We start from the raw sequence: 27,954 nt of genomic DNA, 5'->3' as shown, positions 1-27,954 counted from the left end.
TTGCTTTTATAAATCAATCTTTCTTGTCACTTGATTTTGAAACCTTCCATAGTTTAGCTAATATCTAAATAACTTTGGGCCAAATTTTATAAAGCTTATACAAATGTCCAGCCAAGCTGATGAAATTTTAAAGCATAGGTCATAACTTTTACAAATTACCCAATAAACATTTTAGAAAGCAATATATTTCATCTAGTTAGGGGATACAAATATGTGACCTCTTAAGGTAAGTTACCAAAACTTTGTTTTATCTTCCTAATTTTTAACGTTAAATTATATCACATACAGATGGACATTTTCTGTAATGTTTCAATGTCTGCACACGAATCTCTAAGTTTTTGTGATTAAAGTAAACAAATTCACAATTCTAGCACATACCAGTGAATGAATAGTGATTATCTCATGCCATTGTAATAGAGACCCATCATCTAAAATTTACAACTCATCTTGATATCTAAGGAGGTGGCCTTAAGCACAACATTCCAGGTGTAAAAGCCACTCACTAGAAATTATTTCTACTTAACCAAGTTGTAGATTATCAATAACCTCATCCTTCATTGGGATCCTTGTAAATCCAACTAGTTATTTCTCAGGGATAACAAGGTTTCTCACAAGATACTTTCAAGAAGCTTAACATACTTACAATTGAAGAGAAATTCCAGAAAATGACTCCTCTTCACTTTCTGGTTACATTCTTTGACTGATACCCTCTTTCTTTGTCCTCTTTCACCTGTCTCAATTGAGAGCTGCATATTCTCAGGTCTCCAGGCTTTCAAAGTACAAACCAGATCCAGATAAGTTTTAGGGATTTTTTTTTTCAGATAAAAAATTTAAGTTACAAGCCAAATCTCACTTCTACAATTAAAACAACAACAACAACAATGTTACTTTTTGGTTGTTTTTGGCAGTCCACACAAATCTTTTACTCTTTCCTCTGTGAATCAGAAAAGGCTTGAGGAGTAGGCTATTGCCTGCCAGGATTTAAAGGTAATCAACTGCTTTTCTGTTTTTCCCTAACATTCTCAATCTATTCCAACTTCCCTTAACACAGCCAGAGCAGAGATGACAATTTCCCATAGCGTCTACTAGGCTTTAATGAGAGATCTTTAAAAGATGTTTTTACAGCTTACATGAGACTAACATGAACTGATGCTAAGTAAAGTGAGGAGAACCAGGACATCATTGTAAGTGGCAACTCAAGATTATAGGATGATCAATTCTGATGGAAGTGGCTCTCTTCAACAATGAGGTCATTCACGCCTAGGGCAATGATCTTGGGATGATGAGAGTCATTTCACCCAGAGAGAGGCCTGTGGGAACTGAGGGTACCTGACAAGTATTTCATTTTCACACATTTTGGTATTAATTGCTTAAATTTTATATTCTTTCCCAATTTTTTTTTTTTTTACTTAATGATCACATTTTGACTGCACAGCAACATTATTGTGTAAATTTGCATGCCTATTTTGGAAGGAAAATGTATTTTATCCATGTTAAACATATTGTGGATGGCATGTAATCTGGTTAGTGGTTGGGAAGGTGGGAGTAATTGAAATGCAAGGTTTTTTAAGGATAAATATGTATCCTTGCCTACGTTTTGCAATAAAAAGCTTCAAAAAAAAATAAACAAAATGAAGTTTAACAAAAGGATATGAATGGAGGTAAAGAATATCGGGAAGGTAGAGAGGAGGAGAAGAAGGAAAATACCAGTTATGTTGTCCTGTCAGTAAAGAAAGCAAATTATCTGTCCTGGACTTGAACCAGAAAGAGAAAAGCAATGAAAGCTGAATCAAAAAAAGTTTGACATGGAAGAATAACATTTCCTTCTTATCTCTGCACGTCAGATACAAATCTATTTTTTTTTTCCCTTATTAATGAACGGTCAGACAAACACAAAGATATACAAAGTTAAATGTTGCGAAATACTTTTCATCTTTTGTAAAGATACCCTCTGGGTGGAAAATGACAAAAGTATGTAATGAGAATCAGTGGGCCATACAGTTTGAAAGCCAATTAAGGCAGAGTGGCTTAGGTTCAGGAACTATGTAACCAACAAGCTTCCTGTTTCTGTACATATACTCCAGCCTTGCAATCACAGAGGTGACTGGAAGAACTCAAGTGATAGAACAGAAGAAGGGTTGCATGTGATGTCATCGCTACCTCACAAACAGTTACTAGGATAAAAGCCCAGGAATCTCAACCGCTGTGCTCTGTGCGGTAGAGAGAGAGGGAGAGAGAGCAGGAGAGAGAGATAGAGAGAGTGAGGGAGAGAGCCAGAGAGCGCCAGAGCCAAAGACAGAGCGAAAGGGAGAGAGGTGGAAGGAGGAGGAGAGAAGGAGAGAAGTAATAGGAGAAGGAGAGGAGACAGGTGGTAGGAGAGAAGGAGAGGAGAGAAGTGGTAGGAGGGGGGCAGGGGGCAGGGGGGAGGGGGAAGGGGGGAGGAGGAAAGGGGAGGGACAGGGAGGAGGGGAGGCAAAGGGGGAGGGCTCAGGGAGGGGGTTGGGGGGGAAGGGTATAGAGGTAGAGAAGTTAGAGAAGACAGAGATAGATATAGAGAAGATAGATATTGAGAGAAAAGATAGAAAGCAACTGAGAGATTGCCTTTGTCTCATCTTCCACAAGTCCTTACAGGTAGGAGGCTTTACAATAACACACTATTCTGGGGATAGGTAAAGCCAAATATGGAGAAGGAGGAATGAGCGAGTTTGTATTTGGTGGGGGGGAGGTGTGTCATTTTGTGGGAAGTCATTGTTTCTAGATATCAATGTGAGAGATATACCTTGTACCAGCAATAGGACATGGACAAGATGGTTGTTCCTCTGTACTCAATGGGGGGATACAACTGAGATCATGAGAGAGTACACTCTCTTGTAAACTCTGCTGAGGTAACTCAAACCATTTGAGACTCACTTATAAAGAAAATAGCTTTTTGTTGTTATCCTGAAGAAGCTTCTCTGTTCTTGAGTAGAACAAAGACCAGGGCCTGGGAGTTAGGATGACAAAACTTTCAAATTCAACCTCACACAGAGCTGAGTGTTCCTGAGGCAAACCTGTTTGCCTTTATTTCCTCACAGGGTTGCCATAAGGATCAAATGAGATGGATGGTATGTTGGGAAAGGTTTGAGTGCAGTGCAAAGGAGAGAAGGGAGGTGCTTCCTCTCTCTCTCTCTCTCTCTCTCTCTCTCTCTCTCTCTCTCTCTCTCTCTCTCTCTCTCTTTTTTCTGATATGATCTCAAGACTGCCTCCTAATACTCATTGTTAGAACATTCAAACAATTCCATCCAATGGGGGATCAAGCTGAACCATCAGAGACTTGTGGATCCCCTTAGGTGGAGAGGAGATGGGGCAGTGCAGCATCATATTTCTTAACCTTTTTCTGACAATTCACCTTTTGAAAACTTCCATCTTTCTCCAAACCATATTTTAAATTGTTAAAAAAAAAAATTGCAATCTCAAAACGAATATGTTTTCCTCTTATTTTTTTATGATTTTTATTTTTTGATTAGATGGGGTGGACAAGGTTGTTGTATGAATGTGTGAAAAAATTATCTCCTGTAGTTGGGTAGCCAATCTGTCATTTCTTCTTAGAGAGGTAGTGTGCCTTAAAACACTGAAAGGGTTAAGAAAGGTTTGTCCAGGGTAGAAGTGTTAAGACTTTCAGGCCTCTTTTTCTGGCCCTTCTGGCCCATATCATAGTTTGTACTTTGCCCTTAGGTCTTGTGCATTTGAGCATACAAATAGGAGAGAACTCTTTGGGGAAAGAAGTAGCAGGAATCCAGCCCATGGACTGTAAGCGTGATAGGTCCATAGGATGTTTTGAAATCAAAGAAAATTGAAATTATTCTCAGAAATTTTGTGTTTTGGGCCGTCTGATAGAAGTTATCCACCAGAGCAAACAAATGAACTTGACAGATTCTTCTTTATGCAGACAGACAGTTGCCTTCTAGATTCCATTCTCTTTTTCTTCTATTGACATACAAAGGATTTTCTCCATTGCTGCCTTTGGATTGCTTTGAATGATGAGGAGAGAAGAAAGAAGGGATGGAGAAAGGAGGAAAGAGAGAAAGGGATCTTTAGGAATGGATCAAATTGGTTAAAATGGATAAAAAAAATTTTAACAATTATGTTGGGGCTGGCTCTATTGTAACAACAAATAAGATGATGAAAGGCAATAGCTGGGCTGTGCCCAATGAGCTATTAGGGCTTTCTTATACTACTTGCTGCTCATTTAGCTGGGAAGATGGGGTAGTGATTGGAACCAAAGCTTAACATTTATTTGTTGACATTTTTTTCCCTCAGGAAATTCTTGAACCTCAGGATGGGGAAAAAAAATCTGATATTGCCTCAAGGTGAGAATCAATTACTCAAGAAATATGTAGTAACATTTGTTCTTTTATCAGGCACTATATTAAATGAGGAAGATATGCCCAAAAATTCATTCTAAGTGGTAAGACCAAAAGCACACCAACAATATGCCAGATAAATATAGAGTATGGAAAAGTCATGTCAGAAGGCATAATCCTAATGGAACAATGAAGCTATCAAAAGAGTGTAGGAGACAGGTGAACAGGGTGAACTGGTTGTTTGCTATGCGACTAAAGAAAAGAAAACTTCTGGGGGGAAAATGTTGAGGAAGGAATTAAAAGATGCCTAACTCAATGGATGATATGTGGGCTAAGCAAAGGGAAGACTGGTGGATGACTGAGCATGTAAACCTGGGTGACAGAAAGGGGAAGTTCAGAAGAGGGCAGAGAGTGCAGGACAAGGAACAGATTCTGTTTTGGTCACTTTGAGCTTTTGGTTCAGTTGGACAAATGGGACAAAATGTCCAAAAGATAATATGTGGGAATTTGGGAAGAGAGCTCAAGTGAGAGACTGAAGCAGGGTCAATACACCTGGGATGGGTTTCAGCTTGATCTGTTTACATTGCAACATAGGATGATGACACTTTTAACTGCTTAGGACATTATCCTTATTCTGATAGGTAAAAGGAGTATAAGTAGCCAGAGAAGAAGGAATATGAGTGGAATATGAAAGGATAATATCTTTTTTAAAAAACTGATGGAAAGACTGATGCAGGAATGTACAGGAAAAAGGGGGGGAAAGAAGTGGAATGGTGCAAATTACCTGCCATAAGAAAAAGAGGCATGAAAGTGTTTTTCACTGAAGGGGAAGAGAGCGACCAGAAGTTGGTTGAGTGAATTTTGCTCTTATCAGTCTTGGTTCAAATAGGAGATACCCTAAATATAAACTAGGGATATGGAACTCTATTTTAGCCTGCAGGAAAATAGCAGGGGAATGGAATATGGGAAGAGGGGAGGTGACAAAAGCTCAGATTATTTTGGGGAAGTCCTTGATCAATAATGAAACACCTTTGAGGAAAGTCAGACTAAAAAGAGAGAGAATAAATGAAGGCAAATACAATTAGCAATGGTAAATGGAAAAAAAAAAAAAAAAAAAAAAAAAAACAATTTTTGAGGCAAGTTCCTCTGATGACATATCATTGTTCCCTGGGAAATGATGAGAAGAATGTTCTCAGGTGAAAAAAAAAAAAAAAAAACCCAAACCTGCAAAGTCCTCCATGAACAGAGTGAAATATGCCATACGTGAAATGACAGCAATGTTCTGGGGTAAACAACTGAAAATGATTTTGTTATTCCCGTGAATACAATCATCCACAACTACTCTGAAGGGCTTACACAAAAAACAAAAACAAAAAAAACCCATCCATTCTCAGAAAAGGAATGATTATGTCTGAATATAGATAGAAGCATTCTTTATTTCACTCTTCTCTCTACTTTTAACTTAATTTTTTGGAGACTTTTATTTTTCATTAAGGTAGAAGATTATGTATTTATTCACAACTTTTATATAAAAGTTTGCATAATTATAAATGTGTTTCAATAATTGTAAGTGGGAATCAGGGGAAAAAACCTAGAAAGCAAAAATCTTGAAAGCAAATGTCAAAGAAAAATATTGACTACATTGGGCAAAATATTCAATAAATTAAACAGCAAACAATCCATTCACTTTTATACTTTGGAAATTATGAGAGTAACTTTGCGTTTAATTAGTAAGAAAGTGAGAAATGACAGTGTAGAGTTAAGAAGAGTGAGAAAGGGGGAAGAAAGAATGGAGGCCACAGTCAATAAACATTATGTACTCTGGGCCAAGCTCCATATTAAGCACTGAGGCATATAAAGAATGGCCCAAGCCAGGCTCTGGTCTGGAGGAGCTCCCAGTCTAAGGGGGTGACCCCATACTAACAACTGTACAAATAAGTCGGTTCCCAGAAAAATGGGAAGCAATGGAGTTGCCTCTTGGGCTTCCTCCAAGTATGTAAGGAGGGAGAGCATATGCTGGAGCACACTGAAAAGGGCCCAGTTATCCTCCAAAGGCCAGGGATCACTCTTGGTAGGTCATAAACCCTATGCTGCTGCTATCTTTCCCACCCCAAATGTGCTTCCTGATTCCTTCCCCTTTGCTCATCTTTTCCTTCTTCATTCACAGACTTGGTCCAGGAGGAGCAGAGGAGCTGTTTCCAAAAATTAAAAAAATTTCTATTCCCAGATCCCCCTCACCTTGTTGCTCCCTTAAGCAGCAGTGCTTCTTTGGAGGAAAGCCCAAATGTCTTTTTTGACAGCGATGCCCCATCTAGTAGTTCCTCTGATACCTCTATCGACCTAGGTCAAGACCTAGGAGAGGACCTAGGAGAAGAATCAGAGGAAGAAGAAAGCCCACCATTTATTATAAAAGTGACTATTCGTTGGCCAAATCGGCCAGTCAAAATAGAGCCGGAGCCTCCCACAGAATGTGACACCTGCCCCGAGATATTGGAACCCTCCTCCAACTGGCCCCAAGGAGAGGATAATGAAGAAGTGAGCCCACCCAGTACTCCCTCCCACAGAAGAGGCTGTGGCCTCTTTCACATTTTTAGGCTAGGCACGTGTTGGAGTGGACGCTCTTAAGAGCCACAAGTGCTAATTCCACCACCCCCAACCCCCCACAAACACACACACATAGAATGTGATGTTGGCTGGATGTCAAGGAGGCGGGATGATAAAGAGGCAGGATGTCATAGAGGCAGGCTGTCATGGAGGCAGGATGTCAAGGAGGAAGAATGTCAAGGAGGAAGAATGTCAAGAAGGAAGGATGTCAAGAAGGCAGGATGTCATGGAGGAAGGACCTCAAGGAAGCATGATGTCATGGAGGAAGGATGTCATGGAGGAGGCAGGAGGTCAAGGAGGAAGGATATATTGGAGGCAGGATTTCAAGGAGGAAGGATGTCATGTTGGCAGGATGTCAAAGAGGCAGGATGTCATGGAGGAAGGATGTCAAGGAGGCGGGATGATAAAGAGGCAGGATGTCAAGGAGGCAGGATGTCAAGGAGGAAGAATGTCAAGGAGGCGGGATGTCTAGGCGGATGGATGTCAAGGAGGCGGGATGATAAAGAGGCAGGATGTCATAGAGGCAGGATGTCAAGGAGGAAGAATGTCAAGGAGGCGGGATTTCTAGGTGGATGGATGTCAAGGAGGCGGCATGTATTGAGTCAGCAATTTCCATTATATACACCTTTTGGTCAAGAAAGGCACAGAGGCAGGTGTATACAAGAAAAATCATGTCCTGCAGCAATGACTCAGTGACTTTGTCAGGTGGCGTGTTGGTTTTCCACCCAATAATTTGGAGGCATTGGGTATAAGTGGAAAACAGAGCAAAGCCTCTCCCCAGGCCATCATATGGCCAAACTGAAGAGTTTCCATTGTCTCCATCTATCCATTTACTTTTTTTCTCCACTCAATGACAAATTCTGGTGCATTCCAAGGACTTGCAGAAGCTTGTAAATGTCCTTGATGAAGTTGCTCCTATTCTATACCTACTGAAGCTGAATGTTTTCACTTTGTAAGATCTCTTTCCCACTGATTGAGGCAGAACCTTTCAGTTGTAAAATAAAAACTTCTCATCTTTAAATTCCCATCTCAGAGGTAGCACTAATTTCAGCTCCTATAGATCCTTTTGTGCCAGACATATGGGCGTTTGCTGTAATCTTTTGCCAATTACCAGACCAGCTGGGACTTCTAATAGCTGTGTGATCTACATGTGGGTCTAGCCACCTTTTCAGTGGTGTGTCGTTCATACAGATGACGAGCAAAGGACGTTCAGGTGTTACAGCTGCAGTTCTAATATCCCTGATTTCTGTTGCTGGAAGTCAAAAGTTTGAATAAATAAATCACCCAATTGTTTTGCACCAGTGTGAGTCCATAAATCTGATGTTCCTTCTCCTCCTGGGTCACAGATCACACAGTGTCTATATTACTGAATGGAACAATAGTTACACATTCCTCAGTTTCCCAAACCCTCCTATGAATAGACAAGTGTCTTATAAGCACCCTCAGGGATGAGGCCATCAAGCTCACACTGAGTGGAAGCAAAAGCTCTGCAAGGTGAGCCAAGAGGAGTTCCAGTTTCCCAGAAAACATCTCTGTAGTCCTATAGGCATAAAAACTACTCTCTAACTGCAAACTCTTACCCACACAGGCTTGTTAGAGACTAACTGAGCAGGTTGGAATGCAGCATTTTCAGAGAGACTCTGACCATCATCTCTCCTTGACTGAGGCAATGAAGACACTTCCCACCTTTTGTAATGAAGACTTAGGGGCTAGTGGGCCCTGCTGATATCATTGCCCTTCCCACTCCTCCTCCTCAGGCCACTGAAGGTGGAGTGGAGGTAGGAGGGTCAGGAAATGGAAAATCCCCAAAGGCACATGCTCAGTGGTGGGCAGAACTGAAGCAGAAACTGAATTTGCATATGAAAAGAACCAAATCCCATCCCCATTAGCAGGGTAGTTTCTGTAGTAAAATGCCTACTTTGGCCAGTAGATCCTCTTAAGCAGCAGCAAATGAGATAAATTAACAAAATGCTAAAGAGGATTCCTTTGGTTAGTTTCCATATGGCAGGTTCACCAGCTTTCTGCTAGTTTTTTTCCTTCTCAGTTTCAGCCAGTAGGCAGAAGTCTTTCTGCTGTTCTAACTGCTCTTAGCTAACTTTTTCTCCTTTCTCTAACTCAACCTCTAATTCAGCCTGTAATTGTCTTCTCTTTTTTAATTCTTTGTCATGTGATTTTTTGGTTGAGCTCTAACTCAACCTAGACTTCTTGTATTTTTTACTCTCTACCCTCAAGCATCCTGATTAGCTCTGGATTTTTTTCTTGCTGAGGTGTATTTAATGGGCATAGGAGTAAAGGCCTTGGAGCTTGAAAGCAAGTTCCTGCTGTTCTTCAGAAGTGACCTTTGTTGAAAGACCATCCATCTGGCTCTTTAACCTATTTACATGAGCCACATGCATAGCTGTGGGCTGGAGCTTGATCCTAGGTATCCTTAGATCCATAATGCCTCTCTGCATTCCCTCCTGGGTGAGGCACTACCTTGTCTTCAAGATTAATTACTGGGGGCCTGGCAGTCTACAGCACACCCCAAGTTTGGGCACCACTTATGATAACTCTAAGCATTCAGGACATTTGTGAATGTCCTGGTTCCACTCTGCATTCACTATTGCCAGTGTCTCCTAATACCCAGGTCCTCAGAGGAATCTCCCTCCATTCACTTTCTTTTGCAGTGTTAAACCAGTTTTACCATGCTTACCTCTGTCTGAGGTCTTCAAAGATCTCTGGCCATCATTCCATAAGAAGGATGGTTTAGATACACAGTAGAGGGTTTAAGAACAGCCATGTGCAAGCTCAAGGTCTTTTATTCACATGTTCTCCTCCTGCCAAGCTGACCTCCTGGTGACTCCCAGAACACCAGGCCAAAGAGGACCTGCTTCCTCCTCCCACAGCTTAAGGAGGTCTATGAGGTCCCTGGAACAGCCAATCAGAAAAAGAGACGCCTCCTGTTGATGATGTGCATCTCAATTCCACCAGAGTTCCCACCCATGAGGTGGTCCCTGGGAGTTGACAGCAGACCCACTTCCAGGGGACTCAGGCATTATTGCTTCTTTACCTCCAGTTTCACTGTGCCTGACTCCTCCTTGGACCATTACACACTACCATCTCAACAAAATCTATTGTGGAAAACACATAGGGAGAAACGTGCCAAATTTCAAAATCCCTCAGATCAAAGGCAAAATTTTGGAAGGACAAAAAATTCAAATAGGCAGGGGTTACAATTGGAATTGAACAAGACACATCAGCAACCCCAGTAAAATACTGGAAAGATTTCAACAGAGGGCTGATTGTGAGAGGAGGGTGGAGACAGGGCAGATAGGAAGGAGAAAAAGAGACAAGGCACCAGGGAGGGAGGCCAACTGAGGAAGGGAGGGAAGACATAAAGAGGGGAAAATTGAGACAAAAGGAGAGGGAGGAAAACGAGAGAAGATGGCAGAAGGCTGAGATCTTACTTTGGAAAGATTTCATAGAGTATAGTATTTACTTTAAAATTTATGACTTTAATCTTAAAATTATTATTTTTCCAAATAGAGTTTTCAACATTCATTGTCAAAATTTCTGTTCCCAATGTTTCTCCTTTGCTCCCTTAATCCCATGTTGCTCAGACAGCAAGTGACCAAAGTGAAAGAATTACAATTTTTTACACACCTAACCACATTCCTCACTTATGGAAGAAAAAAATCTGACCCCCAGGCAAAAAACAAGGACAGAGGGAAAAAAGCAGGAATCTGTGTGCAACCCCCTGACTCAAATGGGCTACTCTGAGACATGTCCACATGCCCACAGAAAGCATGGGTTCCCTCCTCGTAAGGAGAGGTCCCAGCACACCAAGGGAGCAGCCCAGCATGATGTGAGGTCCCAGGCCAAAACTAGGGAATGGATTAAATAGCAAAAGTCTCAGCTTCATTGGATGGACTGAAAAGGAAGTAACCATTGGCCAATGAAACAGCAATGCTGTCTAGGTCCTGTAGGTCACATGACTGCCTGAAATTTTGGCTGAGGGTCTGACCTCTTTTCCCCTACTGACCTTTAAAAATAGGGATCATGTGGCTTCCTGAAATTTAGAGCCAGGTCTGACCTTTCCTGTCCTACAATCCTCTGAGAAGAGGAACCATGTGATGTCCTGAAACCAAGGCCTGAGCTGCTAGAGCCTCTGGGAAACCACCTCCTGGTCCCATTCAGTCCCTTCTCTTGCACACCACCTCACCAGTCCTGATGCATTTCTTCCAAGAGGACATCCTTGTTATCAAGGCCTTCAGGCTGGTTCCTCTCCTCAGTACTAACTGTAACCTGCCATCTACCATTTAGAAAGATCCAATAGCCTCCCATCAGTGGAAGAGTTCCAAAACCACTTTTGCTGAGAAATCTTGGCCCACATCCTTATCTCAGATCAAGCAAAAGCAGAAACTGATCTAATTAAAAGAGATATGGAAGGAAACGACATCCTGCTGAAAGGTAGCATAAACAATCAAGCCATATCAATACCAAACATATATGCACCAAGTGGTATAGCATCTAACTTTCTAAAGGAAAAGTTAAGAGAGTTGCAAGAAGAAATAGACAGTAAATCTATAACAGTGGGAGATCTCAACCTCGCACTCTCAGATTTAGAAAATCAAACCACAAAACAAATAAGAAATTTAAAAAGTAAATAGAACATTAGAAAAACTAGGTATGATAGACCTTTGGAGAAAACTGAATGGTGATAGAAAGGAATATACTTTCTTCTCAGCAGTTCATGGAACCTATACAAAAATTGACCATGTATTAGGACATAAAGATCTCAAAATTAAATGTAGGAAGGCAGAAATAATAAATGCCTTCTTCTCAGATCACAATACAATAAAAGCTATATTCCATAAGAAGTTAGGGGTAAATAGACCAAAAAGTAATTGGAATCTGAATCTTAAAGAATGACTGGGTGAAACAGCAAATTATAGAAACAATAATTTCACCCAAGATGATGACAATGATGAGACATCATACCAAAGTCTGTGGGATGCAGCTAAAACGGTAATAAGGCAAAATTTTATATTTTTAGATGCTTATTTGAACAAAATAGAGGAAGAGAAGATTAATGAATTGGGCCTGCATTGTAAAAAGCTAGAAAAAGACCAAATTAAAAACCCCCAACCAAAAATCAAACTTGAAATACAAAAATTAAAGGAGAAATCAATAATGTTGAAAGTTAAAAAAAAAAAAAAACAAAACAAAACAAAAAAAAAAAAAACTCTTGAATTAATAAATAAAAGCAAGAGTTGGTTTTATGAAAAAGCCAATAAAATAGATCAACCTTTGGTAAATCTGATCAGAAAAAGAAAGAGGAAAAATCAAATTGTTAGTCTTACCAATGAAAAGGAGGATCTTTAAACCAATGAAGAGGAAATTAGAGAAATAATAAGGAGTTACTTTGCCCAACTTTATGCCAATAAATTTGATAACTTAAGTGAAATGGATGACTTCTTCCAAAAATAGAGGCTTCCTAGATTAACAGAAGAGGAGATAAATTGCTTAAATAGTCCCATTTCAGAAAAAGAAATAGAACAAGCGTTTAATCAACTCCCCAGGAAAAAATCCCCAGGACCAGATGGATTTACATGTGAATTCTACCAAACATTTAAAGAACAATTAGCCCCAATATTATATAAACTATTTTAAAAAATAGGGGATGAAGGAATCCTACCAAACTCCTTTTATGACACAGACATGTCACTAATACCTAAACCAGGTAGATCGAAAACTGAGAAAGAAAATTATAGACCAATTTCCTTAATGAATATTGTTGCTAAAATCTTAAATAAGATATTAGCAAAAGGACTTCAGAAAATCATCGCCAAGGATAATACACTATGATCAATTAGGATTTATGCCAGGAATGCAGGGCTAGTTTAATATTAGGAAAACTATTAGTATAATTGACCATATTAATAATCAAATTAATAAAAACCATATGATCATCTCAATAGATGCAGAAAAAGCATTTGACAAAATCCAACATCCATTCCTATTAAAAACTCTTGAGAGTATAGGAACAAACGGATTATTCCTTAGAATAATCAGGAGCATATATTTAAGACCCTCAGTAAGCATAATTTGCAATAGAAATAAACTGCAACCTTTCCCAGTAAGATCAGGAGTGAAACAAGGTTGCCCACTATCACCATTACTATTCAATATAGTACTAGAAACGCTAGCCTCGGCAATAAGAGCCGAGAAAGAGATTCAAGGAATAAGAGTAGGAAATGAGGAAATCAAACTATCACTCTTTGCAGATGACATGATGGTATACTTAGAGAACCCCAAAGACTCTGCTAAAAAGCTATTAGAAATAATTCAGAATTTTAGCAAAGTGGCAGGATACAAAATAAATCCACCTAAATCCTCAGCATTCTTATATATCACCAACAAAATGCAACAGCAAGAGATACAAAGAAAAATTCCATTGCAAACAAATGTTGAGAGTATAAAGTATTTGGGAATCCATCTACCAAAGAAAAGTCAGGAATTATATGAGAAAAATTACAAAACACTTGCCACAAAAATAAAGTCAGATTTAAATAATTGGAAAGACATTCAGTGCTCTTGGATAGGCCGAGCGAATTTGATAAAGATATCAATACTCCCCAAACTAATCTATTTATTTAGTGTTATACCAATCAGACTCCCAAGAAACTATTTTAATGACCTAGAAAAAATAACAACAAAATTCATATGGAAGAATAAAAGGTCAAGAATTGCAAGGGAACTAATGAAAAACAACTCAGAGGAAGGTGGTCTAAGTGTACCTGATCTAAAGCTATATTATATAGCAGCAGTCACCAAAACCATTTGGTACTGGCTAAGAAATAGAACGGTAGATCAGTGGAACAGATTAGGTACAAAGGACAAAAAAGGGTACATCTATTGCAATCTAATCTTTGACAAACCCAAAGATACCAACATTAGGGACAAAAATTCATTATTCGGAAAAAACTGTTGGGAAAACTGGAAATTAGTATGGCAGAAATTAGATATGGATTCACACTTAACACCATATACCAAGATCAGATCAAAATGGGTCCATGATTTAGGCATAAAGAATGATATTATAAATAGATTAGAGGAACAGAGTGTAGTCTACCTCTCAGACCTGTGGAGGAGGAAGGAATTTATGACCAGAGGAGAACTAGAGATCATTATTGATCACAAAATAGAAGATTTTGATTACATCAAACTAAAAAGTTTCTGTACAAACAATACTAATGCAAACAAGATTAGAAGAGAAGTAACAAATTGGGAAAATATTTTTAAAAGTAAAGGTTCTGACAAAGGTCTCATTACCAAAATATATAGAGAACTGACCCTGATTTATAGGAAACCAAACCATTCTCCTATTGATAAATGGTCAAGGGATATGAACAGACAATTCTCAGATGATGAAATTGAAACTATCTCCACTCATATGAAAGATTGTTCCAAATCACTACTGATCAGAGAAATGCAAATTAAGACAACTCTGAGATACCACTACATACCTGTCAGATTGGCTAAGATGACAGCAACAAATAATGATGAATGTTGGAGGGGATGTGGGAAAACTGGGACACTGATACATTGTTGGTGGAGTTGTGAAAGAATCCAGCCATTCTGTAGAGCAATTTGGAACTATGCCCAAAAAGTTATCAAACTGTGCATACCCTTTGACCCAGCATTGCTGTTATTGGGATTATATCCCAAAGAAATACTAAAGAGCGGAAAGGGACCTGTATGTGCCAAAATGTTTGTGGCAGCTCTTTTTGTTGTAGCTAGAAACTGGAAGATGAATGGATGTCCATCAGTTGGAGAATGGTTGGGTAAATTGTGGTATATGAAGGTTATGGAATATTATCGCTCTGTAAGAAATGACCAGCAGGAGGCATACAGAGAGGCTTGGAGAGACTTAAATCAACTGTTGCTGAGTGAAATGAGCAGAACCAGAAGATCACTATACACTTCAACAACAATACTGTATGAGGATGTATTCTGATGGAAGTGGAAATCTTCAACATAAAGAAGATCCAACTCACTTCCAGTTGATCAATGATGGACAGAAATAACTACACCCAGAGAAGGAACACTGGGAAGTGAATGTAAAATTGTTAGCACTACTGTCTATCTACCCAGGTTACTTATACCTTTGGAAGCTAATAATTAATGTGCAACAAGAAAATGGTATTTACACACATATATTGTATATAGGTTATATTGTAACACTTGTAAAATGTATGGGATTGCCTGTCATCGGGGGGAGGCAGTGGAGGGAGGGAGGGGATAATTTGGAAAAATGAATAAAAAAAAAAAAAAGAATATTAGAAAAATATGGATATATAGAAAAATGCAATGTCTCTAATAAGAGGCAACATGGAGACACTATGACATAGAGTCAAGAGGACCTGGACTCAAATCTTGCTGCAGAATTTATCTGGGCAAAACATACAATAATATTCCATAACATTCATATACCACAGTTTATTCAGTCATTCTCCAACTGATAGCTATCCACTCAGTTTCCAGTTTCTAGCCACTATCAAAAGGGCTGTCACAAACATTTGTGCACATGAGGACCCCTTTCCCTCCTTTAAGATCTCTTTGGGGTATAGGCTCCATAGAAACACTGCTGTATCAAAGGGGCTGCACCTTTTGGTAGCCCTTTAGCTCCCTGGCAGACCGTCCCCCTTGCCCTTCGAAATATACCTGTTCTGAACTGCTCCAGAAATTTAAAGATGAAGAGACTGGAATTCTCCATCCAGAACCAAGCTTTTTTCCAAACCCGGCAAGTTTACAAAACAGGGGCAGAAGTCTACTTCCCTGGCCTGCTTAACCAGAAATCCCATTCATGTTTTGGGGCTCAAATCCTTCTCACAAATTCTACCCATGGGCAACCCCAAGACCACTGGCCTCCTCTGGGTCAGCCCCCCCCTCACGACACTCTGACTCATGGTATCCTTGTCCTTTCCCTATGCCATGTGGTATCACTCCTAATGCCACCAAGCTTTCCAAACCCACTTCTCCTTAGAGCTAACACTGTTAGGATGCTTAGCCCCTTTTAGGATTTAGCATGACCCAAACTGCTGTTTCCTTTCTCCTGGCAAATGGCAAATTCCACTAAAGAATGACCCTTTCTTTCCACATTATTAAATCCCCTTTCTATCTGCTCCAACTTCACCTCATATCTACCACTGCAGGTGTCCATTATATCTCTCAAACTCTGGGTCTTGGAAATACATTTTGGTACCAGCTAAAACATTCTGCTACTCTCTATGCCCTCCTCTCTCCTGCATCCCTCTCTCTCTTTCTCCACCATTCTACCATGATTTCACTTTCCTTCTATCAACCTATTGCATCAATACTATTTAACAATTTTAGATTTCAGTATAATGAAAATAATCGCTATTTCATGAGCAACTTCAAAATTTCCATAAGTAACCGCTGAATAAACAGAACACAGCCTGTCACAACAATGCATAGGAATCTTAACTTATAGTCTTTTCCAATTCAACATACACACCAATGAAGAAAAGTCGTTGCTTTTTTCTTTTTTTTTAATCAACACATTACCTTGTGCTATTCATAGTGGATGTTGCATTCAAACTGTCAATTGCTTTTACAAATCAATCTTTCTTGTCACTTGATTTTGAAACCTTCCATAGTTTAGCTAATATCTAAATAACTTTGGGCCAAATTTTATAAAGCTCATACAAATGTCCAGCCAAGCTGATGAAATTTTAAAGCATAGGTCATAACTTTTACAAATTACCCAATAAACATTTTAGAAAGCAATATATTTCATCTAGTTAGGGGATACAAATATGTGACCTCTTAAGGTAAGTTACCAAAACTTTGTTTTATCTTCCTAATTTTTAACGTTAAATTATATCACATACAGATGGACATTTTCTGTAATGTTTCAATGTCTGCACACGAATCTCTAAGTTTTTGTGATTAAAGTAAACAAATTCACAATTCTAGCACATACCAGTGAATGAATAGTGATTATCTCATGCCATTGTAATAGAGACCCATCATCTAAAATTTACAACTCATCTTGATATCTAAGGAGGTGGCCTTAAGCACAACATTCCAGGTGTAAAAGCCACTCACTAGAAATTATTTCTACTTAACCAAGTTGTAGATTATCAATAACCTCATCCTTCATTGGGATCCTTGTAAATCCAACTAGTTATTTCTCAGGGATAACAAGGTTCCTCACAAGATACTTTCAAGAAGCTTAACATACTTACAATTGAAGAGAAATTCCAGAAAATGACTCCTCTTCACTTTCTGGTTACATTCTTTGACTGATACCCTCTTTCTTTGTCCTCTTTCACCTGTCTCAATTGAGAGCTGCATATTCTCAGGTCTCCAGGCTTTCAAAGTACAAACCAGATCCAGATAAGTTTTAGGGATTTTTTTTTCAGATAAAAAATTTAAGTTACAAGCCAAATCTCACTTCTACAATTAAAACAACAACAACAACAATGTTACTTTTTGGTTGTTTTTGGCAGTCCACACAAATCTTTTACTCTTTCCTCTGTGAATCAGAAAAGGCTTGAGGAGTAGGCTATTGCCTGCCAGTATTTAAAGGGAATCAACTGCTTTTCTGTTTTTCCCTAACATTCTCAATCTATTCCAACTTCCCTTAACACAGCCAGAGCAGAGATGACAATTTCCATAGCGTCTACTAGGCCTTAATGAGAGATCTTTAAAAGATGTTTTTACAGCTTACATGAGACTAACATGAACTGATGCTAAGTAAAGTGAGGAGAACCAGGACATCATTGTAAGTGGCAACTCAAGATTATAGGATGATCAATTCTGATGGAAGTGGCTCTCTTCAACAATGAGGTCATTCACGCCTAGGGCAATGATCTTGGGATGATGAGAGTCATTTCACCCAGAGAGAGGCCTGTGGGAACTGAGGGTACCTGACAGTATTTCATTTTCACACATTTTGGTATTAATTGCTTAAATTTTATATTCTTTCCCAATTTTTTTTTTTTTACTTAATGATCACATTTTGACTGCACAGCAACATTATTGTGTAAATTTGCATGCCTATTTTGGAAGGAAAATGTATTTTATCCATGTTAAACATATTGTGGATGGCATGTAATCTGGTTAGTGGTTGGGAAGGTGGGAGTATTTGAAATGCAAGGTTTTTTAAGGATAAATATGTATCCTTGCCTACGTTTTGCAAATAAAAAGCTTCAAAAAAAAATAAACAAAATGAAGTTTAACAAAAGGATATGAATGGAGGTAAAGAATATCGGGAAGGTAGAGAGGAGGAGAAGAAGGAAAATACCAGTTATGTTGTCCTGTCAGTAAAGAAAGCAAATTATCTGTCCTGGACTTGAACCAGAAAGAGAAAAGCAATGAAAGCTGAATCAAAAAAAGTTTGACATGGAAGAATAACATTTCCTTCTTATCTCTGCACGTCAGATACAAATCTATTTTTTTTTTCCCTTATTAATGAACGGTCAGACAAACACAAAGATATACAAAGTTAAATGTTGCGAAATACTTTTCATCTTTTGTAAAGATACCCTCTGGGTGGAAAATGACAAAAGTATGTAATGAGAATCAGTGGGCCATACAGTTTGAAAGCCAATTAAGGCAGAGTGGCTTAGGTTCAGGAACTATGTAACCAACAAGCTTCCTGTTTCTGTACATATACTCCAGCCTTGCAATCACAGAGGTGACTGGAAGAACTCAAGTGATAGAACAGAAGAAGGGTTGCATGTGATGTCATCGCTACCTCACAAACAGTTACTAGGTTAAAAGCCCAGGAATCTCAACCGCTGTGCTCTGTGCGGTAGAGAGAGAGGGAGAGAGAGCAGGAGAGAGAGATAGAGAGAGTGAGGGAGAGAGCCAGAGAGCGCCAGAGCCAAAGACAGAGCGAAAGGGAGAGAGGTGGAAGGAGGAGGAGAGAAGGAGAGAAGTAATAGGAGAAGGAGAGGAGACAGGTGGTAGGAGAGAAGGAGAGGAGAGAAGTGGTAGGAGGGGGGCAGGGGGCAGGGGGGAGGGGGAAGGGGGGAGGAGGAAAGGGGAGGGACAGGGAGGAGGGGAGGCAAAGGGGGAGGGCTCAGGGAGGGGGTTGGGGGGGAAGGGTATAGAGGTAGAGAAGTTAGAGAAGACAGAGATAGATATAGAGAAGATAGATATTGAGAGAAAAGATAGAAAGCAACTGAGAGATTGCCTTTGTCTCATCTTCCACAAGTCCTTACAGGTAGGAGGCTTTACAATAACACACTATTCTGGGGATAGGTAAAGCCAAATATGGAGAAGGAGGAATGAGCGAGTTTGTATTTGGTGGGGGGGAGGTGTGTCATTTTGTGGGAAGTCATTGTTTCTAGATATCAATGTGAGAGATATACCTTGTACCAGCAATAGGACATGGACAAAGATGGTTGTTCCTCTGTACTCAATGGGGGGATACAACTGAGATCATGAGAGAGTACACTCTCTTGTAAACTCTGCTGAGGTAACTCAAACCATTTGAGACTCACTTATAAAGAAAATAGCTTTTTGTTGTTATCCTGAAGAAGCTTCTCTGTTCTTGAGTAGAACAAAGACCAGGGCCTGGGAGTTAGGATGACAAAACTTTCAAATTCAACCTCACACAGAGCTGAGTGTTCCTGAGGCAAACCTGTTTGCCTTTATTTCCTCACAGGGTTGCCATAAGGATCAAATGAGATGGATGGTATGTTGGGAAAGGTTTGAGTGCAGTGCAAAGGAGAGAAGGGAGGTGCTTCCTCTCTCTCTCTCTCTCTCTCTCTCTCTCTCTCTCTCTCTCTCTCTCTCTCTCTTCTCTCTCTCTCTCTCTCTCTCTCTCTCTCTCTCTCTCTCTCTCTCTCTCTCTCTCTCTCTCTCTCTCTCTCTCTTTTTTCTGATATGATCTCAAGACTGCCTCCTAATACTCATTGTTAGAACATTCAAACAATTCCATCCAATGGGGGATCAAGCTGAACCATCAGAGACTTGTGGATCCCCTTAGGTGGAGAGGAGATGGGGCAGTGCAGCATCATATTTCTTAACCTTTTTCTGACAATTCACCTTTTGAAAACTTCCATCTTTCTCCAAACCATATTTTAAATTGTTAAAAAAAAAAAAAAATTGCAATCTCAAAACGAATATGTTTTCCTCTTATTTTTTTATGATTTTTATTTTTTGATTAGATGGGGTGGACAAGGTTGTTGTATGAATGTGTGAAAAAATTATCTCCTGTAGTTGGGTAGCCAATCTGTCATTTCTTCTTAGAGAGGTAGTGTGCCTTAAAACACTGAAAGGGTTAAGAAAGGTTTGTCCAGGGTAGAAGTGTTAAGACTTTCAGGCCTCTTTTTCTGGCCCTTCTGGCCCATATCATAGTTTGTACTTTGCCCTTAGGTCTTGTGCATTTGAGCATACAAATAGGAGAGAACTCTTTGGGGAAAGAAGTAGCAGGAATCCAGCCCATGGACTGTAAGCGTGATAGGTCCATAGGATGTTTTGAAATCAAAGAAAATTGAAATTATTCTCAGAAATTTTGTGTTTTGGGCCGTCTGATAGAAGTTATCCACCAGAGCAAAACAAATGAACTTGACAGATTCTTCTTTATGCAGACAGACAGTTGCCTTCTAGATTCCATTCTCTTTTTCTTCTATTGACATACAAAGGATTTTCTCCATTGCTGCCTTTGGATTGCTTTGAATGATGAGGAGAGAAGAAAGAAGGGATGGAGAAAGGAGGAAAGAGAGAAAGGGATCTTTAGGAATGGATCAAATTGGTTAAAATGGATAAAAAAAATTTTAACAATTATGTTGGGGCTGGCTCTATTGTAACAACAAATAAGATGATGAAAGGCAATAGCTGGGCTGTGCCCAATGAGCTATTAGGGCTTTCTTATACTACTTGCTGCTCATTTAGCTGGGAAGATGGGGTAGTGATTGGAACCAAAGCTTAACATTTATTTGTTGACATTTTTTTCCCTCAGGAAATTCTTGAACCTCAGGATGGGGAAAAAAAATCTGATATTGCCTCAAGGTGAGAATCAATTACTCAAGAAATATGTAGTAACATTTGTTCTTTTATCAGGCACTATATTAAATGAGGAAGATATGCCCAAAAATTCATTCTAAGTGGTAAGACCAAAAGCACACCAACAATATGCCAGATAAATATAGAGTATGGAAAAGTCATGTCAGAAGGCATAATCCTAATGGAACAATGAAGCTATCAAAAGAGTGTAGGAGACAGGTGAACAGGGTGAACTGGTTGTTTGCTATGCGACTAAAGAAAAGAAAACTTCTGGGGGGAAAATGTTGAGGAAGGAATTAAAAGATGCCTAACTCAATGGATGATATGTGGGCTAAGCAAAGGGAAGACTGGTGGATGACTGAGCATGTAAACCTGGGTGACAGAAAGGGGAAGTTCAGAAGAGGGCAGAGAGTGCAGGACAAGGAACAGATTCTGTTTTGGTCACTTTGAGCTTTTGGTTCAGTTGGACAAATGGGACAAAATGTCCAAAAGATAATATGTGGGAATTTGGGAAGAGAGCTCAAGTGAGAGACTGAAGCAGGGTCAATACACCTGGGATGGGTTTCAGCTTGATCTGTTTACATTGCAACATAGGATGATGACACTTTTAACTGCTTAGGACATTATCCTTATTCTGATAGGTAAAAGGAGTATAAGTAGCCAGAGAAGAAGGAATATGAGTGGAATATGAAAGGATAATATCTTTTTTAAAAAACTGATGGAAAGACTGATGCAGGAATGTACAGGAAAAAGGGGGGGAAAGAAGTGGAATGGTGCAAATTACCTGCCATAAGAAAAAGAGGCATGAAAGTGTTTTTCACTGAAGGGGAAGAGAGCGACCAGAAGTTGGTTGAGTGAATTTTGCTCTTATCAGTCTTGGTTCAAATAGGAGATACCCTAAATATAAACTAGGGATATGGAACTCTATTTTAGCCTGCAGGAAAATAGCAGGGGAATGGAATATGGGAAGAGGGGAGGTGACAAAAGCTCAGATTATTTTGGGGAAGTCCTTGATCAATAATGAAACACCTTTGAGGAAAGTCAGACTAAAAAGAGAGAGAATAAATGAAGGCAAATACAATTAGCAATGGTAAATGGAAAAAAAAAAAAAAAAAAAAAAAAAAAAAACAATTTTTGAGGCAAGTTCCTCTGATGACATATCATTGTTCCCTGGGAAATGATGAGAAGAATGTTCTCAGGTGAAAAAAAAAAAAAAAAAACCCAAACCTGCAAAGTCCTCCATGAACAGAGTGAAATATGCCATACGTGAAATGACAGCAATGTTCTGGGGTAAACAACTGAAAATGATTTTGTTATTCCCGTGAATACAATCATCCACAACTACTCTGAAGGGCTTACACAAAAAACAAAAACAAAAAAACCCCATCCATTCTCAGAAAAGGAATGATTATGTCTGAATATAGATAGAAGCATTCTTTATTTCACTCTTCTCTCTACTTTTAACTTAATTTTTTGGAGACTTTTATTTTTCATTAAGGTAGAAGATTATGTATTTATTCACAACTTTTATATAAAAGTTTGCATAATTATAAATGTGTTTCAATAATTGTAAGTGGGAATCAGGGGAAAAAACCTAGAAAGCAAAAATCTTGAAAGCAAATGTCAAAGAAAAATATTGACTACATTGGGCAAAATATTCAATAAATTAAACAGCAAACAATCCATTCACTTTTATACTTTGGAAATTATGAGAGTAACTTTGCGTTTAATTAGTAAGAAAGTGAGAAATGACAGTGTAGAGTTAAGAAGAGTGAGAAAGGGGGAAGAAAGAATGGAGGCCACAGTCAATAAACATTATGTACTCTGGGCCAAGCTCCATATTAAGCACTGAGGCATATAAAGAATGGCCCAAGCCAGGCTCTGGTCTGGAGGAGCTCCCAGTCTAAGGGGGTGACCCCATACTAACAACTGTACAAATAAGTCGGTTCCCAGAAAAATGGGAAGCAATGGAGTTGCCTCTTGGGCTTCCTCCAAGTATGTAAGGAGGGAGAGCATATGCTGGAGCACACTGAAAAGGGCCCAGTTATCCTCCAAAGGCCAGGGATCACTCTTGGTAGGTCATAAACCCTATGCTGCTGCTATCTTTCCCACCCCAAATGTGCTTCCTGATTCCTTCCCCTTTGCTCATCTTTTCCTTCTTCATTCACAGACTTGGTCCAGGAGGAGCAGAGGAGCTGTTTCCAAAAATTAAAAAAATTTCTATTCCCAGATCCCCCTCACCTTGTTGCTCCCTTAAGCAGCAGTGCTTCTTTGGAGGAAAGCCCAAATGTCTTTTTTGACAGCGATGCCCCATCTAGTAGTTCCTCTGATACCTCTATCGACCTAGGTCAAGACCTAGGAGAGGACCTAGGAGAAGAATCAGAGGAAGAAGAAAGCCCACCATTTATTATAAAAGTGACTATTCGTTGGCCAAATCGGCCAGTCAAAATAGAGCCGGAGCCTCCCACAGAATGTGACACCTGCCCCGAGATATTGGAACCCTCCTCCAACTGGCCCCAAGGAGAGGATAATGAAGAAGTGAGCCCACCCAGTACTCCCTCCCACAGAAGAGGCTGTGGCCTCTTTCACATTTTTAGGCTAGGCACGTGTTGGAGTGGACGCTCTTAAGAGCCACAAGTGCTAATTCCACCACCCCCAACCCCCCACAAACACACACACATAGAATGTGATGTTGGCTGGATGTCAAGGAGGCGGGATGATAAAGAGGCAGGATGTCATAGAGGCAGGCTGTCATGGAGGCAGGATGTCAAGGAGGAAGAATGTCAAGGAGGAAGAATGTCAAGAAGGAAGGATGTCAAGAAGGCAGGATGTCATGGAGGAAGGACCTCAAGGAAGCATGATGTCATGGAGGAAGGATGTCATGGAGGAGGCAGGAGGTCAAGGAGGAAGGATATATTGGAGGCAGGATTTCAAGGAGGAAGGATGTCATGTTGGCAGGATGTCAAAGAGGCAGGATGTCATGGAGGAAGGATGTCAAGGAGGCGGGATGATAAAGAGGCAGGATGTCAAGGAGGCAGGATGTCAAGGAGGAAGAATGTCAAGGAGGCGGGATGTCTAGGCGGATGGATGTCAAGGAGGCGGGATGATAAAGAGGCAGGATGTCATAGAGGCAGGATGTCAAGGAGGAAGAATGTCAAGGAGGCGGGATTTCTAGGTGGATGGATGTCAAGGAGGCGGCATGTATTGAGTCAGCAATTTCCATTATATACACCTTTTGGTCAAGAAAGGCACAGAGGCAGGTGTATACAAGAAAAATCATGTCCTGCAGCAATGACTCAGTGACTTTGTCAGGTGGCGTGTTGGTTTTCCACCCAATAATTTGGAGGCATTGGGTATAAGTGGAAAACAGAGCAAAGCCTCTCCCCAGGCCATCATATGGCCAAACTGAAGAGTTTCCATTGTCTCCATCTATCCATTTACTTTTTTTCTCCACTCAATGACAAATTCTGGTGCATTCCAAGGACTTGCAGAAGCTTGTAAATGTCCTTGATGAAGTTGCTCCTATTCTATACCTACTGAAGCTGAATGTTTTCACTTTGTAAGATCTCTTTCCCACTGATTGAGGCAGAACCTTTCAGTTGTAAAATAAAAACTTCTCATCTTTAAATTCCCATCTCAGAGGTAGCACTAATTTCAGCTCCTATAGATCCTTTTGTGCCAGACATATGGGCGTTTGCTGTAATCTTTTGCCAATTACCAGACCAGCTGGGACTTCTAATAGCTGTGTGATCTACATGTGGGTCTAGCCACCTTTTCAGTGGTGTGTCGTTCATACAGATGACGAGCAAAGGACGTTCAGGTGTTACAGCTGCAGTTCTAATATCCCTGATTTCTGTTGCTGGAAGTCAAAAGTTTGAATAAATAAATCACCCAATTGTTTTGCACCAGTGTGAGTCCATAAATCTGATGTTCCTTCTCCTCCTGGGTCACAGATCACACAGTGTCTATATTACTGAATGGAACAATAGTTACACATTCCTCAGTTTCCCAAACCCTCCTATGAATAGACAAGTGTCTTATAAGCACCCTCAGGGATGAGGCCATCAAGCTCACACTGAGTGGAAGCAAAAGCTCTGCAAGGTGAGCCAAGAGGAGTTCCAGTTTCCCAGAAAACATCTCTGTAGTCCTATAGGCATAAAAACTACTCTCTAACTGCAAACTCTTACCCACACAGGCTTGTTAGAGACTAACTGAGCAGGTTGGAATGCAGCATTTTCAGAGAGACTCTGACCATCATCTCTCCTTGACTGAGGCAATGAAGACACTTCCCACCTTTTGTAATGAAGACTTAGGGGCTAGTGGGCCCTGCTGATATCATTGCCCTTCCCACTCCTCCTCCTCAGGCCACTGAAGGTGGAGTGGAGGTAGGAGGGTCAGGAAATGGAAAATCCCCAAAGGCACATGCTCAGTGGTGGGCAGAACTGAAGCAGAAACTGAATTTGCATATGAAAAGAACCAAATCCCATCCCCATTAGCAGGGTAGTTTCTGTAGTAAAATGCCTACTTTGGCCAGTAGATCCTCTTAAGCAGCAGCAAATGAGATAAATTAACAAAATGCTAAAGAGGATTCCTTTGGTTAGTTTCCATATGGCAGGTTCACCAGCTTTCTGCTAGTTTTTTTCCTTCTCAGTTTCAGCCAGTAGGCAGAAGTCTTTCTGCTGTTCTAACTGCTCTTAGCTAACTTTTTCTCCTTTCTCTAACTCAACCTCTAATTCAGCCTGTAATTGTCTTCTCTTTTTTAATTCTTTGTCATGTGATTTTTTGGTTGAGCTCTAACTCAACCTAGACTTCTTGTATTTTTTACTCTCTACCCTCAAGCATCCTGATTAGCTCTGGATTTTTTTCTTGCTGAGGTGTATTTAATGGGCATAGGAGTAAAGGCCTTGGAGCTTGAAAGCAAGTTCCTGCTGTTCTTCAGAAGTGACCTTTGTTGAAAGACCATCCATCTGGCTCTTTAACCTATTTACATGAGCCACATGCATAGCTGTGGGCTGGAGCTTGATCCTAGGTATCCTTAGATCCATAATGCCTCTCTGCATTCCCTCCTGGGTGAGGCACTACCTTGTCTTCAAGATTAATTACTGGGGGCCTGGCAGTCTACAGCACACCCCAAGTTTGGGCACCACTTATGATAACTCTAAGCATTCAGGACATTTGTGAATGTCCTGGTTCCACTCTGCATTCACTATTGCCAGTGTCTCCTAATACCCAGGTCCTCAGAGGAATCTCCCTCCATTCACTTTCTTTTGCAGTGTTAAACCAGTTTTACCATGCTTACCTCTGTCTGAGGTCTTCAAAGATCTCTGGCCATCATTCCATAAGAAGGATGGTTTAGATACACAGTAGAGGGTTTAAGAACAGCCATGTGCAAGCTCAAGGTCTTTTATTCACATGTTCTCCTCCTGCCAAGCTGACCTCCTGGTGACTCCCAGAACACCAGGCCAAAGAGGACCTGCTTCCTCCTCCCACAGCTTAAGGAGGTCTATGAGGTCCCTGGAACAGCCAATCAGAAAAAGAGACGCCTCCTGTTGATGATGTGCATCTCAATTCCACCAGAGTTCCCACCCATGAGGTGGTCCCTGGGAGTTGACAGCAGACCCACTTCCAGGGGACTCAGGCATTATTGCTTCTTTACCTCCAGTTTCACTGTGCCTGACTCCTCCTTGGACCATTACACACTACCATCTCAACAAAATCTATTGTGGAAAACACATAGGGAGAAACGTGCCAAATTTCAAAATCCCTCAGATCAAAGGCAAAATTTTGGAAGGACAAAAAATTCAAATAGGCAGGGGTTACAATTGGAATTGAACAAGACACATCAGCAACCCCAGTAAAATACTGGAAAGATTTCAACAGAGGGCTGATTGTGAGAGGGGGGTGGAGACAGGGCAGATAGGAAGGAGAAAAAGAGACAAGGCACCATGGAGGGAGGCCAACTGAGGAAGGGAGGGAAGACATAAAGAGGGGAAAATTGAGACAAAAGGAGAGGGAGGAAAACGAGAGAAGATGGCAGAAGGCTGAGATCTTACTTTGGAAAGATTTCATAGAGTATAGTATTTACTTTAAAATTTATGACTTTAATCTTAAAATTATTATTTTTCCAAATAGAGTTTTCAACATTCATTGTCAAAATTTCTGTTCCCAATGTTTCTCCTTTGCTCCCTTAATCCCATGTTGCTCAGACAGCAAGTGACCAAAGTGAAAGAATTACAATTTTTTACACACCTAACCACATTCCTCACTTATGGAAGAAAAAAATCTGACCCCCAGGCAAAAAACAAGGACAGAGGGAAAAAAGCAGGAATCTGTGTGCAACCCCCTGACTCAAATGGGCTACTCTGAGACATGTCCACATGCCCACAGAAAGCATGGGTTCCCTCCTCGTAAGGAGAGGTCCCAGCACACCAAGGGAGCAGCCCAGCATGATGTGAGGTCCCAGGCCAAAACTAGGGAATGGATTAAATAGCAAAAGTCTCAGCTTCATTGGATGGACTGAAAAGGAAGTAACCATTGGCCAATGAAACAGCAATGCTGTCTAGGTCCTGTAGGTCACATGACTGCCTGAAATTTTGGCTGAGGGTCTGACCTCTTTTCCCCTACTGACCTTTAAAAATAGGGATCATGTGGCTTCCTGAAATTTAGAGCCAGGTCTGACCTTTCCTGTCCTACAATCCTCTGAGAAGAGGAACCATGTGATGTCCTGAAACCAAGGCCTGAGCTGCTAGAGCCTCTGGGAAACCACCTCCTGGTCCCATTCAGTCCCTTCTCTTGCACACCACCTCACCAGTCCTGATGCATTTCTTCCAAGAGGACATCCTTGTTATCAAGGCCTTCAGGCTGGTTCCTCTCCTCAGTACTAACTGTAACCTGCCATCTACCATTTAGAAAGATCCAATAGCCTCCCATCAGTGGAAGAGTTCCAAAACCACTTTTGCTGAGAAATCTTGGCCCACATCCT

The 27,954-nt window shown here is 40.3% G+C and overlaps 4 long non-coding RNA genes across 4 annotated transcripts in view; 2 read left to right on the top strand and 2 right to left on the bottom strand.

Moving 5' to 3' along the window:
* Positions 1-6: 6 nt before the first annotated feature.
* Positions 7-23,488, bottom strand: LOC141540890 (uncharacterized). The gene is made up of 3 exons (XR_012481606.1): positions 23,214-23,488; positions 17,137-17,326; positions 7-1,104 (listed from the first exon to the last, which is right to left on the bottom strand). It is a non-coding gene; the product is annotated as an uncharacterized LOC141540890 (long non-coding RNA).
* LOC141540873 (uncharacterized) lies at positions 2,544-6,590 on the top strand. The gene is made up of 3 exons (XR_012481596.1): positions 2,544-2,631; positions 4,300-4,349; positions 6,511-6,590. It is a non-coding gene; the product is annotated as an uncharacterized LOC141540873 (long non-coding RNA).
* On the top strand, positions 19,098-23,222 carry LOC141540875 (uncharacterized). The gene is made up of 3 exons (XR_012481597.1): positions 19,098-19,185; positions 20,929-20,978; positions 23,143-23,222. It is a non-coding gene; the product is annotated as an uncharacterized LOC141540875 (long non-coding RNA).
* Positions 23,489-24,258: 770 nt separating the features above from the next.
* The window catches only part of LOC141540896 (uncharacterized), a 72,932-nt gene continuing 69,236 nt past the window's right edge, over positions 24,259-27,954 (bottom strand). The window contains exon 4 of the long non-coding RNA XR_012481607.1: positions 24,259-26,486. This is a non-coding gene — a long non-coding RNA (uncharacterized LOC141540896). The remainder of the gene's footprint in view (positions 26,487-27,954) is intronic.

This window comes from Sminthopsis crassicaudata, chromosome 1 (assembly GCF_048593235.1).
Source record: "Sminthopsis crassicaudata isolate SCR6 chromosome 1, ASM4859323v1, whole genome shotgun sequence".
Classification (NCBI taxonomy): Eukaryota; Metazoa; Chordata; class Mammalia; order Dasyuromorphia; family Dasyuridae; genus Sminthopsis; species Sminthopsis crassicaudata.
This window is presented reverse-complemented; position numbering and strand designations above follow the sequence as displayed.